Below are 20,753 nucleotides of genomic sequence, written 5' to 3'. Positions count from 1 at the left end.
GGGAGGAAGGTCTTGGTGGGGGCGGGGGGGGGGGGGGGGGGGGGAGGGGTGATATGGTGGTGATGCTGGGAAGGAGGAAATGAAAGTGTCATGGGGGAGCTGGAGGTGTGGGAGGGAGCTCGTCAGGTGAAAGTGTTAGGGGAGGACGGAGTATTGGGGAGAAGGATGCAATTTGAGTGGGTGTTACAGAGGAGGAAGGAGAAAAGGTGGGAATTTGCAGGGTGGAAGGAGTAAAGGGGGAGTAAGGAGTAAGGGGATGAGGTGGAATGTCCAGGTGAACATTCAGAGGAAGGGTTTGTGAAGTCAATGACTGCCTCCAGGGTTGTGACCTGAGGGTGGGTGTGGAAGGAAGGAATGAGTGTAAGAGGGAGCAGAGGGAGCCAATAGCTGGGAAGGGAGAGGATGCACCTGTACCAATAACAAAGGGGTGGTGGGAATGGTTGATAGGGTCTCAGAAGCAGGCTCTTGGAAGTGGGAAGGAAGATGTGAGGGAGAAATGTGAGTGGTGTGTTCAGGGAGGTAGGAAACATGTTGGACATTGTTGATGGAGAAGGATTGGAGCTGAAGAGTAAGGAAGCAGAGGTCAAAGGTGATCGGGAAAGGATGTCGGTGATGAGGGAAGGAAAAGGAGGTGGAAGAAAGGGGTGGGGGGGTTGCACATGCAAACGAAGGTGGAGTCAATGACTGTTGCGAATCAAAAGTGAGCAAACCCTTGCGCTGGACAGCTCTGAAAGTCTCGGGACAATCAGGTGAGTGTGGGAACCTGTGTGCGTGTGCGGGGCAGTGCTTGCACGAGGCTGTGAAAGGCCCAAAGTCGACCATATTGATGCGGATATGGAGTTGCATGTAGGCCAGAACAGTGCATGGCAGATTCCCTTTCAGATGGGTTTCATTGTTAGATTTTCCATTCTCATATTTTTATTGAATTCAAATTTCACCATCTGCTGTGGTGGGATTTGAACCCAAAGTCCCGAGAGCATTTCCCTGGGTCTCTAGATTATTAGTCCAGATCATTATTAGAATAATGATGCTGAAAGACATTTTATTTAGTGACATTATTATTAGTCTATCATTATTATCATTAAATCATATTTATATATCATATATATACATATATATAATGTATACTTTTCATTATAGTGACATTTATTATTAATCCAGATCATTATTAGAATAATGATGATGAAAGACAACACTCGACATATTATTTAGTGACAGTTAATATATTTACATATTATACAGTGGCAGTGATCACCTGTGCAACCACTTGTGATCAAACTTTCTTTACTTTTCTTGAATTATCTCGGTGCATCCTATTTCTTATGGTCTTCCAGGACTTCTACAGCAGGGGAGGAGGCAGCCTCTGGAGTTGTTGACCCTGCTGCCTTTGATGAGTCTGGCAGATATCCTCTGGAGCGTGGAGGCCTGGAGGGGCCCGGCCGGCTTTGGCATCCCCCTGATAGACCAGCTGTTTCCTCTGCGGTGACAGAGGATGAGGCTGAAGGGGCCATAGGTAGAAGGGATTCAGAGGGAGTGGGCAACCTCTGAGAGTCCTGAGTGGACGACCCAGGGGTGTCCCAGGTTCCTGGCCTGACTCCTTCAGAGGAAGGGGCACTCAGAGGGAGGTCCACTCTGTGTGGCAGTGCATCCCTGGAGGTTGTAGGCCAGCTCCCTCCAGAGCACTGAGCACATCCAGATGCAAGGGGAAGGTTCAGCCATACATGTGATTTATGGAGGGTTCTGATTCCCTCTGGGGCTAGGCCAGGTCCCCCTCTCCACGCTCACCCCCCCCCCCCCCCCCACCCAGTAAAATGCAGTGCCCCAGATCTGCAGAAGGGTGAAGGAAGCAGAATGGTCATCCCACTGCTACCTCCATCCTTCCGCACTTTGGATAGCTGTGTCAAATAGAAAATGGTGGACAATTATCGATGGCTTGTGGTTAAAATGTTTCCCAACTAAGGCCACGAAGGCAGTGAAAGACCGCGGGCTGGATTCACCGTTTTTGAGACTAGCTGCGGAGGAACTGTTGCATTATACGACAAACGATTCGGCGCCGACCCCTCACCAATCCTGCGACTGGTGAGGGGCTAGCAGCCGCACCCATTAAAACTTCTGGTTCCCACGATGTAAACACCTGGAGAAAGGCCAGGTCCATGGCCGCGCATGCGCACGATGATGACCTGCAGCAGTCGCACCGTAAAACATGGCAGCAATCGTGTGCGGACCTGACCTGCCAGATAGTGCCCCCCCGGCCATCCCCAGCAGTTCCCCCAGCCCTCGCGGAAGCACTCCCCCCCCGGCGAGCAGCACGGCTCCCGCTCGACTGTGGCAGCGTTGGACACAGACCGCAGCCACTACGCCTGCTTCCCGACCGCGCTGCCGGGAACTCGGCCCATTGGGGGCAGAGCATCGGGGGAGGGCCTTCAGGTGACATGCTATCGCCGTTCCAATGGCGTGCGGCGCGTGACACGGTGACTTCCATTTCGGAAAGAACGGAAGATACAAAACCTGCGTCAAGCAGGCACCGCCCCTGATTTTGGAGTCAGAAGTGATTCTCCTCCCATTCGCGATTATGAAATCGACGTCGGGGAACGGTGAATCCCGCCCACGTATCTGGTGCATCAGGGAGGTCAGACTTTTAATGATACTGTAAGTGGCCTCTGCAAGCCATGGGCAGGATTGCTATTTGCCATTCATCGCCGATTATAGCGTTAGTTCTAAAGAAGTATTGCATTCACTCAATGCACTGCCCCCAATCATCAGTATCTGCATCAAATTGCTCCAGTTTTCCAATTGCTCCAGAGCGGCCTCCTGAGGCTTATGAAAAGTGGTCCGAATTCTTGGCACTTGGCGTCGACGTCAGCTCCACTTGATCCTCGTCGTCAGTGTAGAATCCGCACAGAGTGATCACATGGAACGAAGGGTAAGATGTAAAAATAAAGGTTTATTGATGCATAACAATAGCTAGTCCACTCCCCGAAGGGTCTCCCGCCACAACCTACACTCAGGCTCTTTAAAGGGGAACCCCCGGCCCATTAACGGGGAAGTTCGTATTCCGTAGAAGTCACAGGGAACCAGATGGTCCACAGCCTATGATCCCTGTGGAAGTTGTAGCAGGGCCCAAAGTGACTAGTGTGGAAACTATAAATTGTATGCGCTGCACTGATTTAATAGTTGGAGGGTGAGGTTAGGTAGGGAGCATTGTTGTGTATTGTCAAGAGCTTTAATGACTATTAGCCTGGGCTCTATCTGCACTGGGAGTGTTTGATATTGATACAGGTATTCCATTTCCTAATATCTAATGTCCCTCATTTAACAAACACAAACTGAAAAAGAATAATTAAATCACAATATCAAATTCATTTATTGAAAGCGAAGCTGTGATTTTGAATACTTTCACAATGTGTAATATAACCCAAACAACATGGATGTTTCTGTCAGAAGCTGCAAAGTAAAGTAAAAGTTCTGCCTCTATTTTATTCTATTTTCCAAATGATATATTTTCCCACTCTTCAGTCTCCCTATAATCTGGGGGGGGGGGGGGGGGGTCTGTTAACATGTGAATTATTCTGAATCATCCTCCCCAATTCCAAACCCTTTTCATTGATTTTTCCTACTTTTTATCTGTGATCACGCTTCAAAATTATTTAATTCACTGTGGAATTTAATTCACTTTGGAAGGTCCTGCGATTGTGGAAGGTGCTATATAAATATCCCGGCATTAGTACTGAAGACTTGTGCTCCAGAACTTGCCGCACCCCTAGCCAAGCTGTTCCAGTACAGCTACAACACTGACATCTACCCGGCAATGTAGGAAATTGCCAAGGTGTGTCCTGTACACAAGAAACAGGACAAATCGAACCCAGCCAATTACCGCCCTATCAGTCTGCTGTCCATCATCAGCAAAGTGTTGGAAGGAGTCATCAACAGAGCTATGAAGCGGCACTTACTCAGCAATAACATGCTCATGGATGCTCAATTTGGGTTCCACCAGGGTCACTCAGCTCCTGACCTCATTACAGCCTTGGTTCAAAATGGACAAAAGAACTGAAAGCCAAAGGTGAGGGTAAAATGACTGCCCTTGACACCAAAACAGGATTTGACCGAGTATGGCATCAAGGAACCCCAGCAAAACTGGAGTCAATGGAAATCAGGGGGAAAACTTTCCGCTGATTGGAGTCATACCGAGCACAAAGAGAGATGGTTGTGGTTGTTGGAGGTTAATTATCTCAGCTCCAGGACATCACTGCAGGTATTCCTCAGGGTAGTGTCCTAGGCATAACCATATTCAGCTGCTTCATCACTAACCTCCCCTCCATCATAAGGTCAGAAGTGGGGATATTCACAGGCGATTGCACAATGTTCAGCTCCATTCGCAACTCCTTAGATAATGAAGCAGTCCATGTCAAAATGGAGAAAGATCTGGTGAATATCCAGGCTTGGACTGAAAAAGTGGCAAGTTACATTTGCGCCACACAAGTACCATCTCTTACTAGAGAGCATATAACCAACACCCCTTGACATTCATGGCATTACCATCACTGAATCCCCACAATCTATATCCTGGCAAAGGCAAGGAATCCTATGGAGAGCATGTCACCTCCTGCCCCCCCCCCCCCCCCCCCCAACAAAGCCTGTCCACCATCTACAAGGCATGTCAGGAGTGTTATGGAATACTTTCCACTTGCCTGGATGAGTGCAGCTCCAACAACACTCAAGAAACTTGCCACCATCCAGGGCAAAGCAGCCCACTTGATTCCACAAACATCCCTCTACCACTGACGAACAGTGGCAGCCTTGTGTACTATCTACAAGTTGCAATGCAGGCACTCCCCAGGGTTCCTTAGGAGTACCTTCAAAACCCACAACCACTACCATCCAGAAGGACAAGGGCAACCTTGCAGAGGCCAACCAGGAAGGACCTGGGAACCACACCACCTGGAGATTTCCCTCCAAGTCACTCACCACCCTGACTTGGAAATATATCACCGTTCCTTCCCTGTTGCTGGGTTAAAATCCTTTAACTCCCTCCCTGAGGGACTGCAATGGTTCAAGAAGGTAGCTCTCTACCACTTTCTGTAGGGCAACTAGGGATGGGCAATAAATATTGGCCTAACCAACGATACCCACATCCTGGGGGGGGGGGGGGGGGGGGGGAAAGGGGGGGGGGGGGCGCGATCTGACCCCGAGGGGTGCCCAAACAGTGGCCTGGCCCGCAATCGGGGCCCACCGATCGGCGGGCGGGCCTGTGCCGTGTGGGCACTCTTTTTCTTCCGCCTTCACCATGGTCTTCACCATGGCAGAGGCAGAAGTGACCCCCTCCCCAGCGCATGTGCCGGTATGACGTCAGCAGCCGCTGACGCTCCCGCGCATGCGCGGACCTACGCGGCTGGCGAAGTACTTTCGGCCCCGGCTGGCGTGGCGCCAAAGGCCATTCACACCAGCTGGCGGAGTGGGAACCACTCTGCCGCGGGCCTAGAATTCCGCACCTTTGGGGCGGCCTGACGCCACTCCGACACGCCGGGACCCCCCGCCCCGCTGGGTTGGGGAGAATCCCAGCCCATATCACTAGACATTGGAACAGCAGCATAATGGTCTGGCCCATGTTTGTGTTGGCAGTTCAAACTAATTCCTACACTCTCTGGCTTGAGGCTTCAGTAGATGGTGTTCCCCCTGTTTTTACTTGCATTGGGGGGGAATATACTCACACTGGTCAGTTTGGATCTGAAACCAGCCAACCTTTGTTGAAATTGTAAATTCCTTTCATACTTGCTCTTGTCCCTGTAGAGAGCATTTGAAGGGGAAACAGTCTTTGATTAAAGGTACATTTTATCTTGCATGTTTGCCAACTTTAAGATAATAAAGCGAGGTGTATTACCTGGTTAATGCTCATGGTTCTTTTTACTATCTTGCTTTGCTGTTCAAGTCAGGAGCTGATAGAACTCTTAGTGGATCAATTCCTCAAATAACATGTTTAATTGCAGACCCATGTTCAAATGTCGTTAAGATTTTGGAAGTTCTATTGCAGACAACATAAATTTAACTTTCTGTTAATTTATTCTGGCTTCAACATAATTTGACTTCTTAAGGATATTAAATAGTGGCTTCTACCCTGAGCTTCATGGCTTCAGATGGCTTCATTTTGTTATCTTTGACTAATTTGGGGAGAAATAGAGCAACAGTGTACTATTTCCAGTTCATCCTGAATGATAGAATTTTTTTTTGTTGGTGATGCTATTCCACATGAATTCATAGTATCAATGTTTCAGTTCATAGGCAAATACTGCATGTCGATAGAAACTGACACAAGCGAAGAGCATGTATAAAGTACATTGGGGTGTCAGCCAAATTCCAAAAGCTGTAGGTACCTTCAAATGAGTGTAAGCTAAGCATTGCAGTGCTGTGTTCTAAAGGGCATCCACACAAAAAGGAAAACATTTCTGATGTGGTTACTTCCGTTTTAAACCCGCTGTAGACACAATAGTACATGCCAGTTAAATTCAAAAGCAGGTCCTGGAAAAAGCTCGGTAATCGTGAATTACCGCAAATAATACTCATTTTATAAATAAATGGATATTTAACTGAGAAAACTTCTGGAAATGTCTTAACCCAATTTTTTGATTAATTCCTTAATGGGATGTGGGTGCCATTGACAATTATTAGCCCAGATGTTGACATGCCGCTGGGAAGTTTGAATGAATATCAAACATTTCTAAGCAGAGCATTAAACTCAAATGTGACCAGCTCCAGCAGTTCATAACCAAGAGGTCCAACTGTATTAACCCCAAAGTACTTCCTTTGCTAACTCTCCCTCCATCAACCCCCAGACATCCAGAACAATTAAAGACTAAACATTCTTCCACTAACCTTAAACTCCATGCCATTTAAGGATTCATTTCAGGAGCTTTGAAAATTAATGTGACCACTGATTACACTTATTTACCTCCTGTGAAAGTTGCTTGGTGGAGGACAGAGACTGGAATTCTCCCATCTGAGACTAAGGGCACGATCTGTCCAAAAGGGAACAATAATAATAATAACCTTTTTATTATCACAAGTATGGAGTTACTGTGAAAAGTCCCTCGTCGCCATATTCGGGTAAGCTGGTATGGGAATTGAACCCGCACTGCTAGCCTTGTTCTGCATCACAAACCAGCTGTTTAGCCCTGAGCTAAACCAGCTTCAATCACAGCCACCGAGCGAGCGCATTTAGCCTCCTGGGGTGGGATTCTCCCATACCCGGCGGGACGGAGTGGCATGAACCACTCCGTCGCGGCCCGCCCCTAAGGTGCGGAATCCTCCGCACATTCAGGGGCTAGGCTGGCGCCGGAGTGGTTTGCGCCCCGCCGGCTCGTGTGGAAGGCCTTTGGCGCCGCGCCAACCGGGGCTGGCCGGCACGAGTCCGCGCATGCGTGGGAGCATCAGCGGCTGCTGACGTCATCCCCGCTCATGCGTGGGGGGGTGTCACCGACGCGTCGGCCATCGCAGAGGCTGACACGGCCGACACGTAGGAAAAGAGTGCCCCCACGGCACAGGCCCACCCACGGATCGGTGGGCCCTGATCGCGGGCCAGGCCACCGTGGGGGTACTTCCCGGGGCCAGATCGCCCCGCGCATCCCCCCAGGACCCCGGAGCCCGCCCATGCCGCCAGGTTCCGCCGGTAAGGGACCTAGTCTGATCTACGCTGGCAGGACTGGCAAAGAACCAGCGGGACTTCGGCCCATTGCGGGCCGGAGAATCGCTGGGGGGGGGGCGCTGCGAGCGGCTGCCGACCGGCGCGGCGCAATTCCTGCCCCGCCGAATCTCCGGTGCCAGAGAATTCGGTGGACGGCGGGGGCGGGATTCACACCACCCCACCCCCGGCAATTCTCCAACACGGCCGGGGGGGGTGGGGGGGGGGGGGGGGTTTGGGGGTCAAAGAATCCCGCCCCAGTTTCCCAGCACTCACAGTGTGGAGAAACACATGACTATTCAACACGACTCGCTTTGAATTAGGGGATGAATGGGGAATGCACGGCCTGGGCTGCTCTTAGCCCCGTTTTTTATAATGCGGAGCTCCGCTTGCCGGGACTCCTCATTGTAGTGAGATATCAGGATGTCCCAAAACAATCCCCAACACCGCTCCCCCCCCCCCCCCCCCCCCCCCAAGCCCAAATGCAATATGGGAGGGACACCCTGCCAACACCCATACCGGGAAATCCAGGACCAATTGCACGCTTGCAAAAAATGCCACCTTGGCAGTGCCAACCTGGCATCCTGGCGATTGGTGATGATCAATACGCACTGGGGGTGTACGAATATCCCGGTTTGCTCTTTGGATGCTTCCAGCAGGTTATGGAGGTTGCCCCGAGTGGCAGTCTACCTAGATGATGTACTGATTACGGGTCCTCCGACCAAGTTCATCTGCAGAACCTGGCTGAATTTCTCCGGTGTTTCGATGAGGCCAGTGTTCGCCAACGCTGTGAGAAATGTGTGTTCCAAGTGGCAGAGGTCACTTATTCAGGATACCGCATGGACTGCCATGGCCTGCACCCCGTTTAAGGCAAGTATGTGCCATCCAGCAGGCCCTCGTACCAAAAGGGCCAACGGAGCTTTGTTCTTTCCTGGGGCTCGTAAACTACTCCGGGAAATTAATTCCCAAACTGGCAACCCTGTGCCCACCCCCCCATCGATTGTTGAAAAAGTGCCATCCGTGGGAATGGGCTCAGTCACAGCAAGCGGCTTTCTCCGAGGTAAAAAAAATCAGCTCTCATCATCTGGTTATTGACCCATTTCAATGCAGCCAAGCCAACGGACGTACGACGCATCTCCTTCGGGGGTTAGGGCCATCCTTTCCCACGGCATGGATGGTGGCTTGGTGTGCCCCATTGTGTTCGTCTCCAGGAGACTCGCCGCGCATAACAGATCTATGAGCAGATCGAGACAGTAGATCTGGCCGTTGTTTTCTGGGTGTTGGGTCTGTTTAAGGACAGCTAGGCAATCTCCCCCATAGCGTCCGCACAAATCCAACGCTGGACCCTGCTGCTGGCTGTGTATGTGTACATACTGGAACATTATTCGGGGACAAAGACTCCCCACACAAATACGTTCAGGTGCTTTCCCCTCCCCACCAGGTCTCTGACACCAATAGGATTTCGCATTTGGGTTTGGACCCAGACAGACCCGCAGCTGTCCCCTGTCAGGCACATTACCTTATATGGGACCCAGTACCTCACTTTGCCAGATGACCTGAAGGCCAATGTGACAAAAGCCCTGGAGTTGAGCGTCAAGGAAGGCGTTATCCTTTGGGGGACAGGAGTCGTGGTTCTGGAAAGTGGGCGTGGCTCGCTCTTATCTCCACAACGGGCAACCAGGAGTTTCTAAAATGAAGATGTTGGTCCGCAGTTATGCCTGGCGGCCCAGAATAGACACTGACATTGAGAAGTTGGCCCTGCGCTGTGTGCTGTGCCAGGAACACCAGAAATTGCCACCGGTAGTGGGCCTCCACTCATGGGAACAGCCAGGTCGAGCCTGGTCCCGCCTTCACACTGACTTGGTGGGACCTTTCCAGGGCTCCGTGTTCCATATCATAGCTGACGCCAACTCCAAGTAGATGGAGGTTCACTGGATGGAAGCAACGGGCGCGAAAGTCAGGTGCTAGTTTTGGATAACGGGACAGCTTTCACAAGTGCTGAGTTCGGCTCATTTATGCACTCAAGGATTTGCCACGTGTGCACCCAGCCTCGAATGGGTTAACCGAGTGGGCGGTCCAAACATTCAAACTGGAATGAGGAAGCAGACCTCAGGATCTTTCGAGACGTGGTTTGCCCGGTTCCTTTTCTGCTATTGAACCACATCAAATGTCACGACAGGGGGCGCGCCATCCCAGTTGCTAATGGGACGCCGCCTCCACACTCAGTTGAGCCTGGTACCCCTGGACATTGGCGGGAAGGTCCTCTGAGGTCAGGACAGGTCCGGGCAACTGAGTACATGTCCAGAATTTTGGCAACGGCCCCACATGGACCTTGGGTGTGGCATTGTCCAAACATTCAAATGTACGAGCACAAGGCCGCAAATCCAATAGGCACGTGGACCACCTCTGCAGCCACATCCCTTATCTGCCGGACACGCTCCCAGATACCCCGGTTCCACATATTCTATCTTCCCCCGCTGCCACCACTGCTCCCGGCCCCATGGACTGTTGAGCCTCATACCACTGATATGGTGGATGCGGACCCATCTGACTCCGACTCTGACGTGGATATTCAGCCAATGGTAGAGGCCGCTGAGCCGGTTCCCAATGCCATGATGGCCGTACTGGCTCCATCCAGGTGCTTCACGCGGAAACCTCAACTCCTATTCCGGGACATGCCTCTGGACCCTGCGCAGTCGATGCCCGGGTGCCAATGTTCCAATCCCCACGGAGGTCACGGGGTGTAGACCATCTGGTACCATAACCTCTACAGAGTATGAACTTCCCCGTTAACGAACAGGACTTCCCTGTTAATGAGGGGAGCCCACAGAGAACAAAAAACCCCGATCTGAATGTAGGTTTGGACGGGAGACACTTCAGGGACTCGCTCCCCCCCTCCTGACGCTGGTGCATCTGGTGCGCAGCGGGCAGAACGGGGCGGCTTCATGCCATCCGGGAAAACCAAGCAGCAGCCGGGCACATCCAGGCCCGGTCACCCCAGAAGATGCCCCTCAATGGGGACCCAGGTCGCAGGGCAGGAATCACAGTAGGCCGCCTCCATTTCTGCTGTACCGTCTGGGGAACCACCTAGACGTAACGTTAGGGCCCGATTGCAAGCTGCGTCGGTGCTCTGTCCGATGTATGTGCGGGATGGGGTGTTCTAGTCTGGGCTGACTGGAGGGGGAGGGAATGGATGGACGTTGGGGTGTGGTCTGGGCTCCACACGCCCCCTGACCATCGACATCAACAGGGATTCGATGTGTCCGTGTGATGAAAGGGCCACCTCGCATGCAGGGATCACCAAGGTGGACGGTGGAAAGTGTGACCGTAGGCAGGAGTTAGACAGTGCCAAATGATGTAGAGCACCAGAAGTCATCGCAGAGCAGGTTGTCATCACCCTCCATCCCATGGACCAGACCCGCTAGAACTGACAACCCAGGGCCCCCACCCTGGAGTGCGACAGGTATGTATCACGGAGGGAGTTGCAGGAGGTGTGGGGGTGGGATGTGGTGTCCGTGCCCCTGGCCAGTCTACCCCCTCCACACCTCCCCCCCTCCCCCAGTCGGTGAACCTGGAGGCAATCAGAGCACTCTGTGTGTGTTGGCCCTGGTGCACATGTCATGCGGGCTTCTATGCCTGCCTGGGCTCCATGTCCTACCCATCCTCCCCCTCTCCCACATCCACCTCGTCGGACGAGGCCTGCCGTTCCTCCTCCTCCTCTGCACATCGCCCTCCAGCTCCGCGTTGTTGTGGAGAATGCAGCAGGCCGCCACGATGCAGGCGACCCTCTCAGCCTTAAACTGGAGGGCCCCTCCAGAGTGGCCCAGGCACCTGAACCGCATCTTCAGGAGCCCAACGCTTGATCACACCCTTGGTTACTGTATAGACGTCATTGACATGGGTCCCGGTATCAGTTTGTGGCCTCCGGATAGATGTCATCAGTCACGACCGCAGCGGTAACCCCTGTCACTCAGGAGCTAACCCCCTAGCCGGCGGATGGGTGTCTCGAGCATGTCAGGAATCATTGAGTGTGCCAGGATGAAGGCGTCGTGCACACTGCCCAGGTATTGGGCACAAATGTGTATGATGCGCAACTGATGGTCACATATCAGCTTCACGTTCATCGAGTGGAACCCCTTTCGGTTTGTGTGCAAAAAAATGCATCCCGTCAATCACCCCTGGACCCGGGGCATGTCGGAGATGGTGGTTAACCCTGCTGCCCAGGCATCCTGGTGGTCTCGGTCCACATCGAAATGGCGGACTGGACCTGTGCACCAAGGTCTATGAGATCCCAGACAGGTCCCCACTTGGCACCTGAAAGGACCCCGTGGCGTAAAGATTCAGGGCGACCCTCACCTTAACGGCCATTAGGAGCGGGTGTCCTTCCGCATACCTCTATGGTGCCAGGTGTGCTATGATCTGGAAGATATGTTGCACAGTCTCTCTACTCAGCTGGAGTCTTCGACGGCATGCTTGATCTAGCAGTTCCTTGAATGACATGCGGTGCCGGTGCACATGAGGCCTCATGCCGCGCCTTCTTGTGCACTCCTACTCGGCCTGTTGGGCAGCTGGCTCTCCACCCTGGACAGCTGCCTCCTGTTCCTCTGCGGCGCGCTCCGCTGCTGCACGCTCCGCTGCTGAAGCTTCCTCCTCCTCGAACAGTGTCTGATTCTACAGCTGCCAGGCATCCCACATGGCTGCTGTGACCAGCACGAAGGCTACCATTGCTGGCTGAATTCCAATATCCATTGTCTGCAGTGGTGAAAGGCCGACATATTAACATGGTGCGTACCGCCCGTGCGTACCCCCGTGCCCAACGAGGTCCCCCGGGCTACATGGTGGCCCCAGTTGGCACTGCGGGTTCTGCCACCGCATGTCCCTCCCCCGACCCCTCCAGCCCCACACTGCTGATCCTGTCGGTGGCCGGCACCATTGAGGCTTCTGGCCCTGGCCTTCATTCCTGATGCCAGGGGTGCTGTCAGCTGGCACAGCTCTTGCCAGGTGGTATGCACCGTGTTGCCCTGGGTGGGCCGCCGCTACGTGGTGGTTGAGGGGGTTGGCAGGAGCTTCCATATGACCGGTATCAGTCTGCAGAACCAGGGGCCAAGCTGAGTGGTCAGTGGGGTATGCAGCAAGATGGCTGCAGTAATGGCGGTTCGTGCCTGGGCAATGCCCCAGACCCATGAGGCATCACCCTGGCCACTCAGCCCGTTCCACCGCCACCTCCCACTCCACTGGCCCTGGCACGCCCCCCCCCCCCCCCCCCCCCCCACTCCAGCCAGCCCAGCCAGTGTCCAACCTCGCAGTCTGTAGTCGTTCTCTCTGTGTTCTGCCTCCTCTCTCTCCTTCATGTTGCACAGTCTCTCTACTCAGCTGGAATCTTCGACGGCATGCTCGATCCAGCAGCTCCTCGAATGACATTTGGATAGGTTAAGTGAATGGGCTCGGGTCTGGCAGATGGAATACAATGTTGACAAATGTGAGGTTATTCATTTTGGTAGGAATAACAGCAAACGGGATTATTATTTAAACGATAAAATATTAAAGCATGCCGCTGTTCAGAGAGACTTGGGTGTGCTAGTGCATGAGTCACAGAAGGTTGGTTTACAAGTGCAACAGGTGATTAAGAAGGCAAATGGAATTTTGTCCTTCATTGCTAGAGGGATGGAGTTTAAGACTAGGGAGGTTATGTTGCAATTGTATAAGGTGTTAGCGCGGCCACACCTGGAGTATTGTGTTCAGTTTTGGTCTCCTTACTTGAGAAAGGACGTACTGGCACTGGAGGGTGTGCAGAGGAGATTCACTAGGTTAATCCCAGAGCTGAAGGGGTTGGATTATGAGGAGAGGTTGAGTAGACTGGGACTGTACTCGTTGGAATTTAGAAGGATGAGGGGGGATCTTATAGAAACATTTAAAATTATGAAGGGAATAGATAGGATAGATGCGGGCAGGTTGTTTCCACTGGCGGGTGACAGCAGAACTAGGGGACATAGCCTCAAAATAAGGGGAAGTAGATTTAGGACTGAGTTTAGGAGGAACTTCTTTACCCAAAGGGTTGTGAATCTATGGAATTCCTTGCCCGGTGAAGCAGTTGAGGCTCCTTCATTACATGTTTTTAAGGTGAAGATAGATAGTTTTTTGAAGAATAAAGGGATTAAGGGTTATGGTGTTCGGACTAGAAAGTGGAGCTGAGTCCACAAAAGATCAGCCTTGATCTAATTGAATGGTGGAGCAGGCTCGAGGGGCCAGATGGCCTACTCCTGCTCCTAGTTCTTATGTTCTTATGTTCATCAGCACAATGCCAGTTTCACCATTTATAAAAGCACAAGTGAACCGCGCCGTCAGGAAGTCGATGCATTGAAGGAAGAGAATCATGGAGGCCCAGGAGAATACCGGGTCGGGCCCGCTAACGATATGCAAACGGTATCTACTTTAAGTGCATTCCGGTATGCATTGACGCCGCTGACGGGGTGATGGAGAATCGCGATTTGGTGTCAAATCAGCACCCGGCGCGATTTTAGCGTTGGAGCCTATTCTCCGCCCATACACGTTTCACGATTTCGGCGTCGGCAAACGGAGAATCCCGCCCAATGTCTCGAATGATCTATTCCCCAGGAATATTCTTTATATAAACAAAATTGCATTAGCCAAACTTCAGGTAAACAATATACATGGTTAGGATGGATTATGATTTCATTTTTGCAATGCTATAATTATCCCTTTTGTAATTACAAAGCCTGTGCTCTCATGTTCAGATTCTGCACACTCCATTTGGGAACTGTCACTCTCGTCATTGTCCTGCGCAGATTGGATACTACTTTATATCAGCTCGTTACTGAGGCCAAATAAACGAAATAAACTTAGAGAGTGGTCTTCTTCTATTTCTGGCTCATCATCTGACTGAATACTGAGAGCCGATTTCGTACCGGTACCCACTTTTCTATGAATGCTGGTTCCATTAATTCTTAATGGAACTGCCCACTCATCTTGACCGTGAACAATCAAGATTGGTTTTATGTTTTCAGCTTCGGAAATTAACTGTGGAATTGAATGTACTTTTTCTACTGTGTCAATAAGGAAAAAATCGTCTAACTCGAATGCATCTTCCAAGTCTAATTCATCTTCCCCAATGCTGCGTTTACTCATTTTATTATTATGCTTCATGCTGCATACTTCTTATACAGCTCTTCATTGCGATTTCGGGTAGCACGGTGGCCTAGTGGTTAGCACAACCGCCTCACGGCGCTGAGGTCCCAGGTTCGATCCCGGCTCTGGGTCACTGTCCGTGTGGAGTTTGCACATTCTCCCTGTGTCTGCGTGGGTTTCACCCCCACAACCCAAAAATGTGCAGAGTAGGTGGATTGGCCATGCTAAATTGCCCCTTAATTGGAAAAAATAATTGGGTAATCTAAATTTAAAAAAAAAAATATTCATTGCGATTTCATTCCTGTTCTGCAGTGAGAAACAAAATGGTGAGGTCTGCTGCACTTCGCACAGGCTTTGCAGAAGGCTGGGCATTTTTTCATTGGATGGGTGTGGCCACAATGCTTGCACGTCAGGACGTTCTTGACATCATGCACAAAATGGCCGCCATCTGGAGTGTGCTGTTTTTTTCAAGTGCGCGACAACATCAATGGCGTCAGCCACATTGTGCACTTTTGCGCCACTTTCTTGGATTAACATCTCGGCATATTGATTCTTAGCTCGGCTTACACAGCAAATATTAATAGCATCTCCTAGCGATAGCTTTGGTTGTCTGAGCAATGTTTCATGGTGCTTCTCGTTTTTTACACCGAATACAATCTGATCACGCAGAAGGGAGTCTGAAAATATTGATAAATTACAGGTCTGCTCTTTGAGCCTGAGATCAGTCATGAAACAGTCAATAGTTTCACCTGCTTCTTGAACTCTTTTTCTAAAAATATATCATTCGAAAGTTTCATTAACCTGCAGCTCACAGTGTCTGTCAAACATTTCTATAACTTTGTTGTATTTTTAAAAATCAATCTCATTTTCAAAATGGAACGAGTTATATATTTCTAAAGCCTGCAGTCCAGCCATTGTAAGGAACAGCACTATCTTTCACTGATCACTCGTCTCTTCGAGCTCTAAGGCTGAGATATAAAGCTCAAACTGTTGTTTGAAATTTTTCCAGTTGACATCTACTTTACCCGATGCCCTGAAGATCCTTGGAGTCCACAGACCCTCCATGAAGCTTCGACTGGCAGTTTATTTCGATGCTACTGGCTGTTGCAATTGGAGTCTGGTTGAGATTTTCTTTTTCGATCTTCGTACGTTTATTTTCTGGAGACTTTTCTTTCCCTCTCTAAACCTTTTAAAACTATCTTAGCAACCACCCCTGGAACCATGTGATGTTCTCTGTTTTGCATTACCTAGATGGTTTGGATGCGTCGTGTTGAACAAAGAACAATAAGCGAAGTAAATGAACAAAGCTTATTTATTAACACTACTTAAATAAGATTCAAACGTATTCTGAGGTCTAAGATCGAAAAATAAACTATGCTAAGACAAACTCTACAGAACTCTCAAAAACACAACAGTTCTATCTCACGCCTAAACACCTTCTCCTAGAATCCCAGGAGTCACATGATTTTTATGTGACTGCTCTTGATTACCATCTGCTGGTGAGAAGTAGTAACATGAAATTGTTAACCCTTTATCTCCCATACAATATTCATATTGTTACAGTCTCGTGAGATTCAACTGAACCTCGCTAGACCTTGCGATCTGGATCTTGCCCTCACTGGACGTGATCCAAATATAATACTTAAATTAGACCAATGATTCATTTAAATATGTCTGCACCATATTCTCCCAGGACCCGTGAACTAACGTCCTTTCCGGCGAGGCATCGGCTGGATGCTGTTTAGTATTGGTCCACACAAAAGTGGACCAATTGTAACGGCACCTGGGGGGTCTCCCAGGTCATTGGAGACCCTGAGTGGTCAGGCTTTGGGCAGGGTGGCACCCTGGGACTCCCACTGGCACCCAGGCACCTTGACACTGTCACCCTGGCTCTGCAGCCATCGAGAAACATCCTGCTAATTGCGCTGAAAAGCTAACTCTGTTTGTTTTCCCGTTAAATTGTGCCCAATACATCTGAAATTCCTGTATTCATCACAAGGCAGATGTGACGTACTTGTTTAACACCCTACCTATGTCCTCCAGCTCCGCACACAGATTGCCCCCTCGGTCGCTAATGGGCCCTACTCTTTTCCTGATCATCCTCTTGCCCTTTATATAAACATAGAATCTTGGGATTCAAAGTTCAAGATAGTGAGGTAGAGTTCAGGGTGGGTATGGATGACCTTGCAAAATGAGGAATGGAATCAAGCAATGGTGCAGAGAGGAATGAGAGATCAACCAAAAGAGAAAATGCCGGAAAATCTCAGCAGGTCTGGCAGCATCTGTAGGGAGAGAAACGAGCTGACGTTTCGAGTCCAGATGTCATCTTTTGGTTTCAGATTCCAGCATCCGCAGTAATTTGCTTTTATCCAATGAGGGGGCAACCTTGGTGAAAGAATCGCCCACCCTGGACTCAACCCGTGTGCCAACTGAGGAGTTTGGTGGAGTCAAGGCTGGAAACAGGAGCTGACTGGATCTTACGATGATGGCTTTGATAATTCCCATATCAAACGAGAAAAACCTGCGGATGATGAAAGATTTTACTTTGTACAGGCAATTGGGTTGACAGAGAAGGTGAAATGAGAGACCAGAATGTACCAGGAGCCCACAACCCCTCTGCTTCAGACTTAAATAATGGAAAAATGATGATCACAGGCAGATAGATCAGCATTTACCCCTCAAATGTCAACAGTGAAACATTTGACCTGCTAATGTATCAAACTGCCATTTATGGCAGCTTAGTATGCACAAATTGGCCAGTATGTTGCCTTACATTACAACAGGAAGGCGCATTACTGCTTATGAAACGCTTTAGGACATCTTGAGGTCATGGAGAGAACTTTAGAAAGGCAAGTTTATCTTATTGATACAATCTTTGGCTGTAGTCATAGCAACCAAAGTTGTTTCATATCAAAGCATCTGCTGTTGAGGGAGGCTGTGTTCACTGTGGACTAGCTGGTATCTGAGAAGGGGAGAAGCTGAGGGAGAAGGATTAAATAAGACAGCTGTTAACCTGACGATGGAAAAGCTGACTGTCATATCTCAGTTTCCCTATCTGGTAAGCGGGTTTTCTAATTATATGTTCAGTGATCACAAAGCCTGTATTAAAAAGGAGAGCTCATCGTATAGCCATTTGCAAAAAAAAAATATTGAGTCAGCAGACCATCACCTTGAGGGCAACGTTCTTGTCCGGCTCTTCAGCAAAGACATCCTACAGGTGTCCAATGAAGGACCAGACCCAATTCCACACGTGCCACCCGTGATTGAGAATAGGCATCAAATGCCAAGACACGTTCAGTGAAGCAGAATTCTTCTTATCACATCCGTTCAATATTATTGTTGACGATGAAGGAGACTTGACCTGAAAAAGAGAGACTGTGTTTGTTGGTGACAGTTAAATCCAGTGTTCATTTGCTTGCTGTCAGAGATGGGGACGGTCGCACTATAAATGACCGTGTTTTCAGTTGAATACAGATACAGCTAATAACACTAAGGAGTTGAGTGACATTTTAACCTTAGTGTAATCGTAGCTCTGGTAAAATGTCAATAATAATCAGTAACTCAGACACTCTTTTAGCGAGGAGCCTTTCTGGAAATAAAAAGAGCCGTGATTAATTCAAAGAACCTTCTACGGCAGTAACCACTTAAAACATCTCCCAGGGTGTGTGAGATCTCAATACAAGAAAAAAAGCAGATAGTGGAGTAGAAATTTGGGTACTCCCATTTGTGGATGTATATTGGGGGCAGGGGGGGGGGGGGGGGGGGAGGAGGCAGGGGGGACGTTGCAGGGTCCTGCACCTGAACAGTGAAGCCCGATATGCACCCCATTCGTGTATTGAGCTTTATTCCACTGGGTCCAGTGAGTCACAAGCAGGAGGGGCAAAGAGAAAAGCAAGATCCGGGGTCTGTTCATGTCGCTGCAACTCCATCTCAAGAAGTGAAGCCAGAGAGAGGGGAGAGGGGGAAGGATCAGAGGGAGACAGGAGCAGGGGGACAGCGATTATGGGGAGCATGAGGTGGAGTGGGTATCCGGCAAGCTTTCGGCAAATGTGGTTTTGGAAGGAGCTTTCATTTCGCAAAAATTATACTTTATTCATAAAATATCTGAAAGAGCCGTTCCAAAACATTTCAAAGTGTCACAACAAAATGATATTCACATTTTCTCCAGAGGTCAAGATGTTCTCTGAGGTGTTTCAATTCAGTAATGAGAACATTACAAACATTAGGGGACTCACGGTAGCATGGTGGTTAGCATCAATGCTTCACAGCTCCAGGGTCCCAGGTTCGATTCCCGGCTGGGTAACTGTCTGTGTGGAGTCTGCACGTCCTCCCCGTGTGTGCGTGGGTTTCCTCCAGGTGCTCCAGTTTCCTCCCACAGTCCAAAGATGTGCGGGTTAGGTGGATTGGCCATGCTAAATTGCCCGTAGTGTAAGGTTAATGGGGGGATTGTTGGGTTATGGGTATACGGGTTACGTGGGTTTAAGTAGGGTGATCATTGTTCGGCACAACATCGAGGGCCGAAGGGCCTGTTCTGTGCTGTACTGTTCTATGTTCTATGTTCTATTCCAACATATTTGTTACAGAGAATACAATGCTGTTCAAATTATCGACACGGTTATGTTGCACTCTGTGGTGCTTCAATACAGTTACATCCGCTTAAGGTTCAGCATACAGACCCAGGGGTTTGACACGGTTACCAGTTCCTTGATGTACATTTACACAAAGGCCTTTCTCCATTGTGCCTTGGTGGCAGCTGCCCAAAGAAACACTCCTGTTCCTCTGGTCATTGTCCTTACATATGTAAAGACATTTGAAAAACCTACCTCTCAGGCAATCCCAAGCATTACATTTCGTTATGCAGCAATGCTGACTGTCTGCCTCAGGGGGGTAGAGTATCACACAGGAATTAGTCCGTTTATTTTCACATGCAAATGGCTGACACAACACATTCAGCTGCAACCCCTGAATTCCTATTTTCCTTCCTATTTTAACATGGCAGACTGTGAACTAGCAGCTGGAAAAATCAAAAATAAAACTAAAATACTGCGGTGTTGGAACCAACAATTCTATGGACACGTGCTTGTAGGATTAGAATAGCGGTTTTAATATACTTACAACAGAGCCAGCCTGTTAGCCCTTGAACTTTTGGTGAACTGGCCGGCTGACCCTGTGGCACTGATCTTTCCACACCAGCTCCCGGGGGAGGAGTCCTGGGCGGAGCCAAGGGAGAAGCCCCGTACAACTCTCAAGCATTCCCAGAGCTACTCCCCCTGGAGGTCAGATAGTGCAACTGCACTTACAATATAGACACATGTATATACAGGTTATAATCCGGTGTGAATCACATTCACCACATGCGGGTGCTGGAAATCTGAAATAAAAACAGAGAGATAAACAGAGTTAACAGATGGGATTCTCCGTCCAGTGACGCTGCAATCGTGAATCGCGATTGGGTGGAGAATTGCGCATCAGCCAAAAATCGAGGTCAGCGCTGGGTGCCCAACGGAATGCTATGCGACGGTGTCTTGATGCGGCGTGAATGGTCACACCACGCACCAGAGTGGGCATGCAAATTGTACAGTAACGGCGAGAATGGGTGGGGCATGGGGCTCCAGCAGCACAGGAGGCTGCATAACACTGGCAGCCGAACATGCCATCCCACCCATGCACACCACATTACACCACCCCCTCCCAATCCCGCCCCTCCACCTGCACCCTGCTCCGTGCTTCCCAGCTGCTTCACTGCTGGCCTTGCATTGGCAGTATCAGAGGGTCTGGTCCATGGGATAGAGGATGATGACGACGTTTTCCGTAATGAGCTCTGGTGCTCTGCATCATTTGACCAAGTCTGACTCCTACCCTCAGGAGCACATTCCACTGTCCACCCAGGTGATCCCTGCATGCGAGCTGACTATTCCATCACACAGTCCCATCG

This window comes from Scyliorhinus canicula, chromosome 1, assembly GCF_902713615.1.
Source record: "Scyliorhinus canicula chromosome 1, sScyCan1.1, whole genome shotgun sequence".
NCBI lineage: Eukaryota > Metazoa > Chordata > Chondrichthyes > Carcharhiniformes > Scyliorhinidae > Scyliorhinus > Scyliorhinus canicula.
The sequence above is the reverse complement of the archived record's forward strand: the minus strand, read 5'-3'. Positions refer to the sequence as shown.